Below are 18,830 nucleotides of genomic sequence, written 5' to 3' on the forward strand. Positions count from 1 at the left end.
AAGACTTCCTACCATGCAGAGGGCAATCAGACCTGGTACCCGGCCCCGGGCCTGATGTGGAGCACTTGCCACCGCAGTGGTGGAGGCAGAATCAGAACCCTGACCCTAGAAAAAGTGCTGTGCAAACACAGGCCTGCCTCTCATCGGACGTCTGGAGGTGTGGCCCTCCTTCTCTCCTCTCCCCAGAGGGCGCGAGGCTGGGGTTCTGGGTAAGCATTTGTGCCCTGCACACCCAAACTCTCCTGCAAGGGGGTTGTGTCAAGGTCACGCTGGGGGAAGGGAGAAGAGTGTAAACATCAGAGACTACAAGTGTGATAAGTACTCACGCTGTCCCATTCAGCCTTATTGGTAATAGAGGTGCTGTTTTATAACTCCGTGTGTGTGACCCCACGTCGCCTCTCAGGTAGTTCGAAATTCAGGAGTGGGGAATGAGGTAACGACTCATTATTGTCCTTTCGATTCCCAGCAAGAGTTTCCTAGAAGCTAAATGATTTCATCTCGATCACACATCGAGTAGGTGGTTTGCCAGCAGTAACCACATTTTCCCAATTCCCTCCTTTCCAAAAAAAAAAAAAAAAAAAAAAAAAAATTAGTTCCAGGAAACAATCTTAGAAATTCAAAGGTATTATTAGGACAATGGGATGGCTAACACAGAAAATCTTCCCAGGTGTAGTTCACATATTCTTTAAGAAGCAGCTCTAATTTCATTTTCTACTTCAAGTCTAATTTAATTACTGCACATTATTATTTAACTCTCTTAGGCTTCACTTTCATCTGTAAAATGAGGAGTTCAAGCAGATGATCCCCCAAAACCTTCCCAGTGTGAACATTCGCTAAGTCTTTGAGCCCAAACTGTCTACAAAGACCCGGATTTTTCTTGCACTTATCTACCATACAATTACCACCTTATTCTCCACTTTCTGGTTTTCTACTTGTACCTATAATTTAAGCATTTTACCATAACATTATGCTGTAGTACACATTCTTGCCAGAGAATACCCTTTGCTATCCTCTTTTTTTCTGCCCAACTCCTACCAAAGCCTCAGGACCTTTTGTTCATCAAACAAAACAAAACAAACAAAGAAACAAAAACAAAAACCCAAAAAATGAAAAAAACAAACAAACCCATATTAACATAGTAAAAAGGCTAGACATAGCCTGGGCAAAAGTACTTATAATACACAAACCCAACAAAGGACTCATATTGAGAATACATAAAGAATTCTGGGGTGCCAGGTGACTGAGTCAGTTAAGCATCTGAATCTTTTTTTTTTTTTAATTTTTTTTTTAATATTTATTTATTTATTTTTTTTTTTTTAAATTTTTTTTTTCAACGTTTTTTATTTTTATTTTTGGGACAGAGAGAGACAGAGCATGAACGGGGGAGGGGCAGAGAGAGAGGGAGACACAGAATCGGAAACAGGCCCCAGGCTCCGAGCCATCAGCCCAGAGCCTGACGCGGGGCTCGAACTCACGGACCGCGAGATCGTGACCTGGCTGAAGTCGGACGCTTAACCGACTGCGCCACCCAGGCGCCCCAATATTTATTTATTTTTAAGAGAGAAAGAGACAGAGTGCAAGTGGAGAAGGGGCAGAGAGAGAGAGAGGGAGACACAGAATCCGAAGCAGGCTCCAGGCTCTGAGCCGTCAGCCCAGAGCCTGACATGGGGCTCGAACTCACCAGCCATGAGATCATGACCTGAGCCTAAGTCAGACGCTTAACTGACTGAGCCACCCAGGTGCCCCATGAATCTTTTTTTTTTTTTTTAAGGTTTATTTATTTTTGAGAGATAGAGTGAGTGAGCGGGGGAGGTGCAGAGAGCTAGGGGAGCAGAGAATCTGAAGCCTGCGCTCTGCTATGAGCAGAGATGCAGGGCTTGAACTTGCCAACTGCGAGATCAAGACCTGAGCTGAAGTCAGATGCTCAACCGACTGAGTCACCCGGGTGCCCCACGTGTCTACTCTTAATTTCAGCTCACGTAATGATCTCACAGTTTGTGAGATCGACCCTCATGTAGGGTTCTGTGCTGACAGCGTGGAGTCTGCTGGGGATTTTCTCTCTCCCTCTCTCTCTGCCCCTCCTTGGCTCTCTCTCAGAATAAAGACACAGTAAAAAAAACAAAACAAAACAAAACAAAAAAACAAAAAAAAGAATTCCTACAAAAGAAAAAGACAATCTAATTTTTTTTTAAATTTTTTTAACACTTATTCATTTTTAAGACAGAGGGAGACAGAGCATGAACGGGGGAAGGTCAGAGAGAGAGGGAGACACAGATTCTGAAACAGGCTCCAGGCTCTGAGCTGTCAGCACAGAGCCCGACGCGGGGCTCGAACTCACGCACCGCGAGATCATGACCTGAGCCGAAGTGGGACGCCCAAGCGACTGAGCCACCCAGGCGCCCCAAGACAATCCAATTTTTAAAAACAGACGAAAGAGGCTAACCAAATGACAAACGGGCATAAGAAAAGGTACTCAACTCATCAAGGAAATACAAATTAAAATCACAATGAGATACTACTATCTACTATCAGAACTGCTACAAAGTTTTAAAAATTTTTTTAATGTTTATTTATTTTTGAAAGAGAGAGAGAGAGAATGCAAAGCTCTGAGCTGTCAGCACAAACAGAGCCCAATGTGGGACTCGAACCCACAAACCACGAGATCCGACCTGAATCAGATGCTCAACTGACCGAGCCACCCAGGTGCCCCAGAATTGCTGAAGGTTAACAGTAGCAAGGATTAGCGAAGCTGTGGAACAACTGCAAAACTCAAACGTGCTGGTAGAAGTAAGTACTGGTTTTGGAGAACAGTTTAGCAGTGTCATCTAAATCTAAGCACGCATTTGCCCTATGATCGGCCATTCCATTCCTGGAAGAAATGAGTGCACATGTCCAGGAAAAGACACGCACGAGAGTTTTCACAGCCATGTTATTCATAATAACCGAGAAGCGGGAAACAATCCAATGTACATCAATGGGATAAAAGAGAAATAAAATGTGGTATATTTGTATAATAGAATATGACACAGCAATGAAAAAAACTGAAAACTGCTATGCCAAAAAAGGAGGGGGGGGGTGAATCTCAGGGACACTTATATTGAGCAAGAGTCAAAAGAGTACATACTGTATTAATGGATTTGTTTGAAGCTCACATAAAGGCACAGTTAATCAATTGTGTTAGAAATCAACAGTGAAGAGTATTTACTGGGAACGAGAATGAGGGACCTTCTCGGTTGCTAGAGTTGTTCTAAATCTTGATCTGGGCGATAGTTTTGAACAATTATGCAGATGTAAATGTTCATTGAACCATACATTTGAGATTCGATTTTAACACACTGTACTACATGTATGTTGTACTTCCATTTGAACAAGACAGTTAAAAAAGCCCAGACTCACAAAATAATATTCCAGAGTATTAAATGAAGAATATTCTACTCTCTGCTTTCTTGAAATGGTCCCAGTTTTACTCTTGAATGAAAGCAGATCTACATATATTCTCAACCATACTGTGTACCTTAGCCTCTATTTAGAAATTTACAAGGCAGGGGGGCGGGGAGGTGCCTGGGTGGCTCAGTCGGTTAAGCGCCAGACTTTAGCTCAGGTCATGATCTCGCGGTTCATGAGTTTGAGCCCCGCGTCGGGGTCTGTGCTGACAGCTCAGAATCTGGAGCCTGCTTCAGATTCTGTGTCTTCCTCTTCTTTGCCCTTCCCCCCACTCGCACTCTGTGTCTCTCTCTTTCAAAAATAAACATTAAAAAGATTAAAAAAAAAGAAATTTACTGACCTGTGTTTTATAATTATCTCCTATTTTATGTGGAAGGCTTTATTTGAAACAAGGTGAAGTCTGATATTATTTTACTAAAGAATATTGTTTGAAAAAAAATGAATATTGTTTGAGGACATGTTCTATCATTTCTCCTTTATGGGGAAACACTGGAGATAATTCTGTCAGTGCTCAGGTCAGGAAAGCTGCTTCTCTTGAGCAACTGATATGTTTTTATCTGATGGATGCTGTTAATCCTGTAGCTGAACTTCCTGGTGGTCAAAACAAAAAGGGAAAACCTCACATTCGTTTGCTTGTTCCTCTTTTCTGCCTTTCCGCCACCCTCTTTTAGAACTCTTTGGAATGTTTTTTATCCCTGGCTCCATTTTACCTCTATGCTTATTTTCTCTACACCTTGGAGTCTTTGTATTTTCTCTTATTGTACTATTCATTATTGTCCCATGTGGCAACCACTACAAATGCTTTGTTTTAAACCAACATTGAGCACCCACAGATAGAAAAAAATATACAGATGCATGTACAGACACATATGTAAAGGAGGGCATCATGGTTAAATCCTGTTCTGTTCCCTAACCTTTTCACATAAACCTATTTCATCTCCTTAACTACACTATACGCGCCTTGGGGCTGGCCCATGGGTGACTTTTTAAAGAGTCTCAGGTAGACAATAGGGGCAGAGGCAGTGCCATTTGACTGCTTCCGTGCAATTATAGCTAATGGCAATGGTTTCAGATCATGTGACACGGAGCATGAACACATTTTTAAACCATGAAAGAACTCTTGCTCTAGGCCTGCAAAAACTCGCACACCATTTGGCAATTGGGTTCTTTTAATTATAATGTCACAGTGAACGACGCGTGTTTTAATCAACTTCAGTTGACAATGCTGCAACCACATCATAGCTGATGCTGATTCCAAACCATCTAAAGAATTACTTCCAGGTTTTAAGCACTGGCAGCCTAACTCGGCCAGTTAGAAGTGACGCCTGCCCAGCTGCTTCCTGAGCCTGACCCCGCAGGATCCAGGCCTTGTCATTAGAAAGATTTTGAGGAGCAAGGTGCTAGGCCAAGTGTGATCTCCAGGACTGGATCCCAGGCCCCGGGGAGTAAGCACCTCCCAGAGGCTACGCTTTTCTAAGCAATTTTCTAAACTACTGGCAAGAATTTAGCTTCTCTGCCCTTCAGCAGAGTCAGCAAACAGCACCAAAGTTTTGCTTGGCACTTCCTTTTGACAACATCTTCAGTTTACACAGCTGGCCCTCTATTATAAAAGTTGCGGGTGACCTTTAGTACATAATAATGCCTTCAACTTTTGAGAAGCTGGTGGCCATTTTTGCCCACTGACCACAAGACTTCCTGAGGGGAGATGATTCTCCACCATTAAAACTGACTGACAAGATTTCTTGATTTGCTTAATTAAGTAACCACGGGGTAGCTAACGCTGGAATAGCTATTTCGGAATTAAACCTTCCTGGTTCGTTGTGTTAATATTACTCTGCACGGTAAACAGGACCATCAAAGCTTTTATAATTTGTGTCTTCAATGAGACCATTAGAAAATGAGTTGTTTATAAACAGATACTTTAAGATTGGTGATAAACGTTGAGAATATTGGATATGCCAATACCAACGTTTACAGAAAGCAGAAACAGTTTGAAAAGAAGCATTTAAAGGGCTGTATATTGCATATCATACAGAGTTGACCCTTGAATAACATGGAGGTTTAGAGATGCCAACCCTCCCCCCAAGAAGTTAAAATCCACACAGGACTTTTGTTTGCCTCTCCAAAACTTAACTACTAATAGCCTACTATTATGTTCTTATTTTATTTTTGAGATAGAGAGAGAGAGACAGACAGTATGAATGGGGAAGGGGCAGAGAGAAAGGGAAACACAGCACTAACAGCCTCCTATCGATGGGAAGCCTTACTGATAACATAAGCAGTCAATTAATTTTGTATGTTATATGTATTATATAACATATTCTTACAATAAAGAGAAAAGAATGTTATTTAGAAAATATAACGAAGAGAAAATGCATTTATTGTACTTCCCTGCATTGATCCAAAAAATCTGTATATAAGTGAAACTTCACGGTTCAAACCCATGTTATTCAAGAGTCAACTATATAAATGAGAGAAGGATATGATTTAGGGAGTTTATAAGATGAGCCTTTGAGAAACTGTTGAGTAATTATGTTTTAAAATATGTTTCAATGAAAAGTTTTAACATGTTTAAGAAATAGCTTCGGAAGCAAAGATTAACTGGAAAAGAATCCATGATTTGAAACGCTATCTAGCAGAGAAAGTTGTACCCGTTGAAACATAAAGAGTTTTCACTGCAGAAGTGATTCGCGTGTTGTAAAGCATCACTGACCAGAAAAGACGGCACCGAGAAAAGGAATGAGAATCGTATGTGAAATTTAAGAAAGAAAACAAACAAGCAAAGGAAAAAAAGAGAGAGAGAGGCCAAGAAACAGCCTCTTAACTGTAGAGAACAAACTGATGGTTACCAAAGGGGAGGGTGGTGGGGGGATGGGTAAAAGAGGTGATGGGATGAAGGAGGGCACTTGTTGTGATGAACCCCAGGTGTTGAATGGACGTGTTGAGTCACTATACTGCACACCTGAAACTAATATAACACTGTTTACTGGAGTTAAAATGTTAAAAAAAAAAAAAAAAAGAAAGGGAATGAGGAGTTACAATGTGTGAGCAGCTACTTCGGTCGGATGCCACTGAGCCTTCTTGTGGGGGAAGGGCATGTGAAGTAGGTCACGCTTCCGACACTCAAATAATTAGTGAATGAATGTCTGGGTCAGTAAAACAATACTGGGTACAGTCTTGAACTAGAAACTCTAGGAGAAACGTAAGCAGTCATCTGGTCCCACCTCTTTATTTTAGAGAGAATATAAAGTGCCAAGGGCCAAGTGGCCTCCCCAAGACTGTACAGCTGATTAGTGGCTGCGGTAGGACTAGAACCCAGGACTTCTGCTTCCTGGGTCACTACTTTTTGCAGGTCACCAGGTTGTCTTTTTTTATTTCTCAAAAAAGGCAGCAAGAGAAAAAAGGAGTGCTGTGTGAGGAAGCTGAATTCTGGTTATTTGCAGGACCAGGAGGAAATGGGCTCTCCATTCTGATGAATAAGGCTCAAAGAGAAGGGACTTTTTAATCAGAGACTAAGACAGGTTGTTGTGAGCTGAATTTTGCTTTCCCCACCCCATCCCCCAAATTCATACCCTGGAATCCTTAACCCCCAGTACCTCAGAGTGTGACTACCTGTGGAGACAGGAGTTTTAAAGAGGTAATTAAGGTTAAATGAGGTCACATGGAAGGGCCCCAATCCAATATGACTGGTGGCCTTATAAAACCACCAGATTAGAACACAGGCACAGAGGGAAGACCATGTGAAGTCACAGGCAGAAGACAGCCATCTATAAGCCAAGGAGAGAGGCCTCACAAGAAACCAACCCTGCAGACACTTTGATCTTAGGCATCTAGCCTCCGGAATTGTGGGAAAATACATTTCTGTTGTTTAAGTCACACAGTGTGGTGCTTTGTTCTGGCAGGCCCTAGTAGTGAACTAATATACACGTATTGGCACCTTCTGCCTCTACGTGCCAAAATAAAACCTGCAATCCCAAATCCAGTTACATGGTGGTTACCAACAGTAGACGAAGGTATAAAATGTATGTTGTTTGTTGGGGCGCCTGGGTGGCGCAGTCGGTTAAGCGTCCGACTTCAGCCAGGTCACGATCTCGCGGTCTGTGAGTTCGAGCCCCGCGTCGGGCTCTGGGCTGATGGCTCGGAGCCTGGAGCCTGTTTCCGATTCTGTGTCTCCCTCTCTCTCTGCCCCTCCCCCGTTCGTGCTCTGTCTCTCTCTGTCCCAAAAATAAATAAAAAAAAAAAAAAAAAAAAAAAAGAAACGTTGAAAATGTATGTTGTTTGCTATGGCTACTTAGCTTATTGAACATAGCCAATTTATACAATTTTTAATTTTTTTTTTTAATGTTTATTTTTGAGAGAGAGAGACAGAGCGTGAGCAGGGGAGGGGCAGAGAGAGAGGGAGACATAGAATCCGAAGCAGGCTCCAGGCTCCGAGCTGTCAGCACAGAGCCCCACGCGGGGCTCGAACTCGAACTCGTAGACCGCAGGATCATGACCTGAGCTGAAATCGGACACTTAACTGATTGAGCCACCCAGGCACCCCTACAATTATTTTAATTCAAATCCACCTTTCTACTTTATTTTTTTAAGTTTATTTATGGGGGGGGGGGGGGGGACAGAGAAAGAGACAGAATCCCAAGAAGGTTCTGTGCTGCCAATGCGGGTCTCTATCTCACGAAGCATAAGATCATGACCTGAACCGAAACCAAGAGTCAGACGCTTAACTGACTGAGCCACCCAGGTGCCCCTGTCTTTCTACTTTAGAAGGAAAGCTGACTTGAATGTACCCAGCATCTAGTTAATACCAACCAACATCTGCAGGTGAAGGAACTATTGGACCCATCTTCTTCTGGATGACAACCATCGCCTATCAGGAACTATGATTCCTGAGCAGGATGGGTAAACAGGTTTCAGTTCAAGTGCCAGCTGTAATCCATATCAGTAGCTGACTGAAATGTCATGCTTAAAACTGATTCCAAGAGGGAGTCTGGGTTTAGGAATAGTGTCTGAAGTAATGCCTGTGGCAGTAACTGCCATGGGCACAGGAGGGGCGACGGGAGCACATCTGCCCCGAAGAGTAGACCATCCAAATGCAGATCTGTTAAAGAACTACTAAGAAACACGTTGGCCACCTTTTATGTTCAATTATTTTGAAACTTGTCTTAATAGACTAATAATGGATATAGCGTATTTTCAGTGGAATTAGGATATGGAGAAGAGATGGCAGCAGGGAGAGGGAGGAATCATCAGTCCTCAGCAGAGGACATCCCCTGCCCGCAGAATGATAATGTGAGAGTGCACCAACACGCACACCTCTGTTCCACAGTAACAGCCGCACCCTTCTGCTAACCCACAGTCTTACCCTTTCCTCTACTCACCAGCCTCACGACTCTGCCTCCGTGACTGACGTATACTCTCTTTTTATTTACTTTTGAGAGAGACAGAGCATGAGTGGGAGAGGGGCAGAGAGAGAGAGAGAGAAGGGGAGACACAGAATCCGAAGCAGGCTCCAGACTCTGAGCTGTCAGCACAGAGCCCAACACGAGGCTTGAACTCACGAACCACGAAATCACGGGCTGAGCCAAAGTCTGACGCTTAACCGACTGAGTCACCCAGGCGCCCCAATGACTGAAGTACACTCTTAACAGCTCAGAAGATTGGAATTATATTGGTGTAGGTTATCAAGTAAATAGGAATATAATAGCCAATGGTGTACAAACAGCAAAACCGTCCATAGGGATTTATACCTTTCTTACTACAAAAAAACACCACGGGGAATTAACTACTAATAGACAACTGTGTCATCCAAGCTTTCTGAAATACTCCTGATTCAATACTGCATGTAAAATCACTTTATTCCCACTGGAGAAGAAAAGTATTTTCATTTTTTGAACATTTTCAATATTGTGTGTTTCATTATATATCATACATTATATTTTTCCAAGTGAAACTTTCTGTAGCAAATTTCAAGAGGCTCGTTTGTCTATACAGGGTTGAATTGGACCAATTACAGAAAATCTCAAAATAAAATGCAGTTTTGCTTTTTTTAAACCTTCATTATAAATTATAATTATAGTATTGAGGCAGAATAGCTTTGCACATAATTTCAAAGCTTGGCTTCGTAGATCTGAAATTAGATAGTGCTTCATTTCCTAGATTCCAAACAAACCTCAGAAACACCAAAACTGTAAGACAACAACAAAAATACAAAAGCTGCTGGCCCCTTGCATATAGAAATGCTTTACACTATAATGAATTCTAGTTTGCTTATTTCTTTAGATTACACAATTTTTCCCTCATGTAATCAATGTGTTATTTTAAGCAATTCCAACCATGTAACAATAATGCCATATTATTTAAATGGAGATTCAATAATAGGTTACCAAGAAAATTCTTTTTACTTGTTCATTCCAATTATTCTTATGGCCTCAGCAAAGTACACCCTAGCCAAAGTCAGTATTCTTTCAAGTAAAGCACAGAGGCAAAAGAATTTTAAGAAAAGTAGACCATTAGCTTCAGTCACCATATAACATTTGTGAATAATTTGCTCAGTTTCAAAAAGTGCAAGAAAAATGCTGCACATTTGCAATCTGGTGAAAGGTAAATGAAGACAAGGCCTGGAGCAAAGCCTTACATGCCAAGGGCTAGAAATGAAGTGCATACACAGCTGCTTTAAGTCAAGCATTTATAATCTCAAATATGTAGAAGGAAAACACCCTGTAAATAACAGAATTAAGCATGAGAAGCACATATGTGAATATTTTTAAGCCAAATTCAATAAAATATTCATTAAATAAGTTAACAGACAAAAACCGAACCATAAGTTTTGAAATTTGTGTGAGGTTCATTCTGTTTCTCAAGGCCAAAGCAAGAGAGTATTTACAAACACGGCAATAGAAGACCCCTAAGTAGTCTGTGAATATTTTCTGTGCTTCTGGAAGATACCACAATACTACAGAACGTAGTTAAGCAAACCACTAACTCAAGGCTGATGACCTTGCAAATTTATGCTTTTTTTAAAAAAAGGAAATTGAGAAAAGCAAAATCCACACATTAGAGGGATAAACATTAGTGGGTTCTCTAAAATTTACTTCTATAAAAGATAATTCTTTTCTGCAATAAAATGCTTGAAATCTCCAAAATTACTATGACAAGGTTTGTGGGGTTTCTTCCACAATAAAAATAACAGCTAACAAACTGTGGCAATAGCCCTGATTTGATGTAAAATTTATTTTGGGAGTTCAATAAAGTTTAGTTCTAGGAATACTGGAACTACTAGCATTTTAATTTTAGCTTTAAGTCAACATTCTATGGTGATTCCTTTTTCTTCCCTAACATAATTAACCCCTCTGGAGTCCTCTATTTAAAAAAAAAATCAATCAAAATGACAAACGTAATTCAATAATTAGTGAATATGAGTGGTCCTCCCTGGTGAGCAGGCAATATCCCATAGTTTCCTCCCAACTCCCACTGTGAGAGGGGATGCCCTACTGGGAGATCATCCCAGCAATGGCCCCACAAGCGATGAGGGGGCTTTGTTCACTTGATTATAGACCCTAAAAGTAAAGGTTTGCAATGGGTGAGAAGTGAATTATTGCTCTTAAACAGGAGTTTTATTCTGATATTGCTAAAACCCAAACCAAGATTTTTACATGTTTAAATTAGCTTTGAAAAAAAATCACGAATTGAGACACTATGTCTATTTTTTTTTTTTTAATGTTTCGGTGAATAATGTTAAAGAAGAGGCCATATAACTGAGCTGAACTATGTAGAGGCAAGTCTGATAATCCCCGATGCCCATAAAACTCAACACCTGCAGCCTATGTAATAAATCAGTTTGTGAATGTAATTGCTCTTGTTTTGCATGCTTCCATGAGCCTGTATAGCTAAGCTAACACCATTGTCACAGCCTTAATCACAGCCAGGTTTATTTTTGTTGGCAGCCTTATGCAAATCATTGTCTTATGGGTCTTTGCACTTAATTCACTCAGATTATACCCTGATACCAAAAACAGATTGGAAAACAGGAAGGGATCTTTGAATTGTTTAATTAACTATGAGTTGTAATTTCTATTTATATCTAACTGAAATGTTATAGCTCAAACTGTGTTAAATATTCATAGGAAAACAGATTATTCTGTTTCTAATTTAAAATACTTAAGCTTGCTGTAATTTAGAAGTTACAGTTACCCACAGAAAGAATATATCAGCATTTTTTTAATGTTTTAAGCCAATTTCTCCTATTCTGTGAACTAACCTCTGGAACTAAAATTCATCAACAAAACACTAATTTACTAAACGGTACCTTAGTGGCCTAAAAGAATTGCGGCAACTTCAAAATGGTCCCCCAATTTACCCTCTGTCTTTAAATCTTTTACCACACAGTCTTTTCAGGGAACCACAGGGAAACCAATTGTATCAGTCAATTACCGCCAATTATTGTTGGTCGATTAAATTCGCAAGAGCCATAAAATCTGATATCTATCCCACATTGTTTACCTTTTTCACTTTTTCCAGCATGGTAAACTGTCTACAAAAGAAAAGGGGGAAAAAAAAAAAAAAAGGTAGAAGGGCCACCAATTAAAATCTAATCACATTACAGTCTGTTGCCCAGGAGGGAGCCATTGCCTACTGGCACCAAAATAGTCTTGTATTTAGATTAGAATTACTTTCAAACTTTTCCTTTTCCCATTGTGACCATCCTGGTCCCAGAACCACTCTGAGGCTACTATTTTCATACCCACTGAGAAGTGGGTGAGAAAGGAAGAAGAGTACAGATCTTCCTCAACTTATGATGGGATTGCTTCCCCATAAACCCATTGTAAGTTGAAAATATCAAAAGTCAAAAATGCATTCGATATACTTAACTTACCAAACATCGTAGCTTTAGCCTAGCCTACCTTAAACACGTGCAGAACACTTGTGTCAGTCTGCAGTTGGGCCAGATCATCTAACACAAAGCTTACTTTGTAAGGAAGTGTTGAATATCTCATGTGATTTGTTGAATACTGTACTGAAAGTGAAAGAATGGTTGGATGGGTGCAGAGTGACTGGAAGCATATTGATTGTGCACCCTCATGATCACATGGCTGATCGGGAGCTTCCGCTTGTTACCACGATCCAGCATCACGAGAGATTATCTACCCCAGAGAGCTAGCCTGGGAAAAGATCAAAATTCAAAATTTGAATTACGGTTTCTACTGAATACATATTGCTTTATCATCATTACCACGAAGTCCAAAAATCCTAAGTCAAACCATCATATGTTGGGGCCTGCTGCACAGGAAAACACCTTTTCATTCCTTCCAAGAACATTGACAATCAGTTGACATAGTGTTTGTGAGCATTAGCTACCAAACCATACTCTGCCCCCCAGACCACATGGCTAGAGAGGCTCCCTGTAGGGGCACTCTCCGGATCTCTCTTCACATTTGAGCAGAGAAGAGTTCCAGAGACCATATGAGAACTCAGGGAAGACCTCTTCTCCCGCTGGGAAATCAATCTCTCTGACTGTTAAAGTATATACAATCTACATTAATGTTAGAAAGGCAGCGATAGGACTCAGAAGGTCGCTTGAGTCAGTCATCAGAGACTATACTGGGGTCATGAGGAGCGCTGGAAAAATATGTCCAAAAAGAATGATCATTCATTAGACTCAAAATGTCCATCACCTTCACGCCACTGTTGAGCCGTGAACCGGAAGCATCCTCCTGATGAAAGCATCCATTATCCTCCCAAACAGGAACCAGGTTGTTGTTTGGCAGGTTTAATTTAGACAAAGACAAAATGTCTTCTGTCAGCTCTAGAAGGAGAAGCAGAATCTACATAGAACAGGCTGGCCCTCAAGGACACTGGGATACAATTTCATCCAGGATGTAGCTGTGGAGTGTGGAGCTGGAGACCCTCTGCCCAGGGATTTCCCTCAGACTCTAAATAATATCCACCAGCACATACGGTCTAATTAAACTTCTGTGTGAAAAGTAGATTTACCGCTAGAATCAGACTCTCAGCAAATCTGGCTGGTCCTTCGCCCGCAATGACTTCTCTTTACATGCCTTCAGTTTTACACTGAGCACATACTCTATGATAATATATAACAGTGGACTGCCTACTCTATGCCAGATACTGACTGTCCTAAAGCCTGACATTTATGCCTCATACAATCCTGTGAAACAGGTGCTATGATCCCTAATTCACAAATGCAGAAACTGAGGCACAGAAGCTCTAATAACTTTAACTAGAGATCAATCATTAAAAAATGACAGAGCTAGAATTGAAAGCAGTCTGATTCCCGAACCTGCTCAGAGCCATTATGCTAGGCTAAGCATATGAAGATGAATAAGATCTTGTCCCGGCCCACTGGGAGACCAGAGAATTTTTGCCTGCTTGTTTATTGGCTTGTTTGCAGGAAGAGGAGGTTGTTGAAAGTCATAGAAAGCTCAAGAAATTATCTAAATGGAGTGTAATATGACTATAACAGATTTCTGAATAGGGCATCTCACTCGATATGGAATACAAAACATGGAGTAAGAAATGGGCTGAGATGTTGCCGAAAGGTTGAAATGGTCAGGCCATGGAGAGCTCCCCATGCCAAACGCATTGGGATTTAACTGTGGTTTAGTAAAATTGCCTTTAGATAGGTTATTCCGGCTGCATATCATAGTTAGATATGAAAGGTGCAAGAATGGAGGATAGATGGATAAATTGTCAATTACTGCAATAATCCATTCAAGGAAATTTAAGGAGCAAATTCACTGAACTAAAGTGGTGGCAACAGGGATGGATTTGGCAGCAGATTAAGAATTATTGTGAAAGGAAAACTGGCAGAATCGGATGGATTGGATTTGAAAATAAGGAATCGCAGGTGGCAATAAAAGATGACTGTCACGATGAAATGGGAGTGTAACAGAAATATACAATAAGGTCAGTTTCAGGCATGTTGAATGAGTTCTCCATGTTCCATGCACAAGCGATGCCCAGAAAGCATCTGAATGTAAGAGTGTGACCTTCTGGGTAGAGGTCTGAAGATAAATGTGTGAGAATATCATATTGATAGATTTTTCTAACTCATTGCAACCACCTTAAAAGGAAAAAAAAATATTAGATACACTGCCAGGGAACAAATATGCATAAAAGCAACCTAATTTGAAAGACTGGCCTCTATGTATGGGGAAAATAGAAACCAGGCTTGGCTTACAGCTTCTGCTGTCTGAAGCTACCACACCTCAGAGCTAGGAGATGACTTCTTGTGGCATCTTCAGAATTATTCTTGTGGATTTTGTATCCCCTCCTCAGAATGCTCTCTCCCCTTCTCCACTTTGCTGCAGGCACTGCTTTGTCCTTTTTCTTCCTAATTTTCCAGTGGTGTCTCGATCCCTGCTTTTGGAATCTTCCTGCTTTCACTAGAAGTCGGGTGTATATCCATAGTAAAAAAGAAAGGAAATGATCTGCCACGAATCAGTATTTACTATGAGTAAGCCACTAAGTGATTACATTCACACAGATATACGTGTCTTCTTTAATCTTGGTATTTTTACATACTCGTTTCAATTAAGTCCGTGATCCAAGATTGAGACGAAATAGTCTATACTCTGCATTTTATTCCCAATTCGCTACAGCATCCACATTTTTGTTCACACACATACACACAGGCACTTTCATCATGACTTTATTTTCTATGCTCTAAAAAGCAAAGACCTTTAAAAATAATATGGGTCCCTCATCTCGCTGCACATTCATAATCTTTACATTTTATCATCCCCAAACTTGGGCCAGATAAAAAGAGCTCCAGGGGTGTGGTCTGATGAGGTTGAGAGATCCTGCGCAAAAACTACCCCTAATCTGTGCCCACTCCTACTTATATGTACATCCCAACTTTGGCCTCCACTTAGCGTCAAGACATAAAAAGGTCACTATTAAAATGTGAATATGTCATCTGGACTAATAACTCATCCAGCCATTAAGTTTCGTTAGCACACTGGAATGAACGTCTATTAACTCACAAGTTACGTAATGTGACTTTAAAAGAGTAATATGGTATTTTAAACTTAGGTAGTGAGACAGAAGGAAGAGAATGATGCAGAATAAGAAGCAAAGTCTGGGAAAAAAGGAAAGCGGGCGTTCTTGTGGGAGGAAAATGTCAAAAGCAGAAGGAATAAACACATTTGCCTAGAGCAACTTCGCCCAGATGATGAAAAAGCGCTTTCACTTTTGAGTCTCTGTTTTCTGAGCTGACTTAAAACATGGTCATTATTTGCCTGAAATCCTCCAGGAAACTTTGAATTAAATATGTACATATTGTACTAGTTATCTTAGAAATGTGATTGGGCTGCAATTATGTCAGTAAAGCTCTAACTACCAAAAGAAAATTGTATGGCATCCTCTATCATGCCTGGACAAATTTAGATGATTGAAAGCATAAACCAGGCCATATTTTATACTACATCTATGTAAAGAAAAGCAGGAAAACTCTTAGCTCGTGCATGCTGCATGCTAAAATAACTTTGGGACGTTACAGCGCAAGAAGCATGCTCCGTGGGGAAAATGGACACTGAAATACAGTAGCGATCCTGCCTGCTGCAGCTACACAGAGTCAAGGTCATAGTCCACTAGCAAGCACTGTAGAACTCCATATGGTTTCAAAAACCCAGCCTGTAATTCAGTTTCTCTGGAAATGGCAAATATCGTACACTTAACCCTTTTAGCTATGGAAGCCGTCTCCTAATTCTCAGGCTCAAGTTCTGGCGAACCGTGCAAATGTGTTGGGGTGTTTGCAGCCGGAGAAACAGCAGGGTCTGCACCTTGTCTCTTTCGTACTATAAATTTTCACACCCAGTAAAGCTTTCCATTCTCGCGCCTACCAGCCCTGGCCTTCATTTCAGGACATACGCGTTTCAAAGTTCCTCGCATGCTACCTGATATATATTAGGTACTTGATAAATATTTGTCAAATCTGAACCCAGGAAAAGAGAAAACCAATTTAAATAGATCTCTAAAAAAGCTCAATCGCTGGGACCTTCACATAATGCAATGCCAGATTCTTTCTCTCCCTCTCTGATATTCTAGAATACCAGATGGTACAAAAAAGTTTTGATGAACACTGGAATGCCAGATCTGTGAGTTGTGATTACTTTCTCTGCTGTGTAAATCTTACACCTGGCCTTCAGGTAGTTTTCTTTCTCACTGTGCCTCACATATTCCTTTTACGGGGAAAGAAACTACCTGTCTTCCTAGATCTCATCACCGATACTGGGAGGATTAGAATTTAGTCTAATTCAGTGTCGTGCGTGGGGTTGCCAGATTTCGCAAATAATATAGGATGCCCCGTTTAATTTTAATTTCAGATCAACAATGAGTAATTTTAGTATAACTATATTCCGTGACACATTTGGGGCATACTTGTACCAAAAACTTTACTTGTTGTTTGTCTGAAATTAAAACTAGACGTCCTCTATTGTATCCGGCAATACTAGTCATTTGATAAAATCATAGATTATGACTTAGAATTTAACACTTTATCGGTAAGGAGGCTGAAGCATGGAGATAAAGAGATCTGTATAACTCAAACTGGCTTCTAAACCCCCAGTCAGGAGCTCGTCTACAATCTTGCCTCTTTATGAAAGCATCTGGTTAACATTATTCACTTGCCTTTATTTAGCGGATTAGATCTCATCACAGGCTCCCCAAGTACATGGGGTATTTTTATTATAACTGAATGGTGGATTCTGCCCATACCCCCAATTAAAACAAGAAATTTTTTTTATAATAAACTTGTTAGCTAACTATTACCTTCATTGTATTACCTCTAATATTTAATTATAATTGTTTCTCTCTATATATATTTCTTTCTAACAAGAGTATATATATATATATATATATATATATACACACATACATATGTATATACACACACACACACACATATATATATATGTGTGTGTGTGTGTATGTGTGTGTGTGTGTGTGTATGTATATATATTCCTTGAGGTCAGGAACTCTATTCATTTACTCAGTGACTAGCACAGGGTCCTGGCTCACAGTAGCTTTTCATTAAATACTTAATAAATCTAAAGACAGTTAAACAGTTTACATTTATTTATTTTTAAGAAACAGAGTGAGACAAAGCATGAGCAGGGGAGGGGCAGAGACAGAAGGAGACACAGAATCTGAAGCAGGCTCCGGGCTCTGAGCAAACGGTCAGCACAGAGCCTGATGCGGGGCTCGAACTCACGGACCGCGAGATCATGACCTGAGCCGAAGTCGGACGCTCAACTGACTGAGCCACCCAGGCGCCCCAAAACAAACAGTTTAAATAGACAGATAGTTTTCAGAGTGGAAGAGACAGCCTTCGGCATTCCCAAAATAAACATGGGAAGACCAGAATGTAGATCCATCCTTGAGGTCCATATACCTTGAACAAAGAAACACACTCTTTCACAAAGTAATCCTTGAGGTACTGTGATAATTGATTTCAGACGTGAACCTGACTGGCCACAGAGTGCCATGCTACACATTATTGCTGGGTGTGTCTATGAGGGTGTTTCTGGAGGAAATTAGCCTTCGAGAGAGTGGACTCAATGAAACAGATTGTGCTCCCCAATGTACGTGAGCATCACTTCATCCATTAAGAACCTGAAGAGAGCAAAAGGTAAGGGAGGAAAAAACTTGGTTCTTTATTCCTGCCTCACTGCTGAGCTGGGACATCTCATCTCACCTTCTCCTGCCCTCAGACTAGGATTTACACGATCAGCTCCCCTGGTTCATGGGCCTTCAGACTCCAAACTTCAGACTGAATTACACCACAGGCTTTCCTGGGTCTCCGGCTTACAGACAGCACATCATGAGACTTCTCAGGCTCTACAGACACATGAGCCTATCCTCTCTCTCGCTCGCTCGCTCGCTCGCTCTGTCTCTCTCTCTCTCTATATCTCCATCGTATATCCATCCATCACACTGGTTAGTGTTTTGTCTCTCTGGAAAACTCAATAAAATGACCACTGTCAGAAGAAATATGTTCACATACATTACACAGTCTTTGGTGCTAGTCTGATGTTAGAAGTACTACTTGTATAACAAATGATTACTAGCATTAATGATTAATAATGTACCCAATATCCCCACAAAACACAGCAAGATCTGGACTTTAATCCAGTTGTCTCCGGTTCCAACCCCATGTGCTTCACTACCACTCAGCAGAGGTCCCATTGGTGGACTCACATCCCAATGATGCTTCCATTGTTGGATTTTCCAGTATCAGCTACTCCTTAAAATGAGAGACACTTAAATGATATCAAAAGTGTTTATAGGTAACATGATCACTTCTTTAAGTGTTTTTATTTATGTTACTTTCTATGAAATCATCTTTTAGGAGGTAAATGTGTCCATGT

The 18,830-nt window shown here is 40.7% G+C and overlaps 1 protein-coding gene across 6 annotated transcripts in view; it reads right to left on the reverse strand.

Annotated features, from left to right (window-relative positions):
* EYA1 (EYA transcriptional coactivator and phosphatase 1) overlaps nucleotides 1–18,830 on the reverse strand; it is a 354,086-nt gene that overhangs the window by 292,626 nt on the left and 42,630 nt on the right. The window lies entirely within an intron of this gene.

This window comes from Neofelis nebulosa, chromosome 14 (assembly GCF_028018385.1).
Source record: "Neofelis nebulosa isolate mNeoNeb1 chromosome 14, mNeoNeb1.pri, whole genome shotgun sequence".
In the NCBI taxonomy this organism is placed as follows: domain Eukaryota; kingdom Metazoa; phylum Chordata; class Mammalia; order Carnivora; family Felidae; genus Neofelis; species Neofelis nebulosa.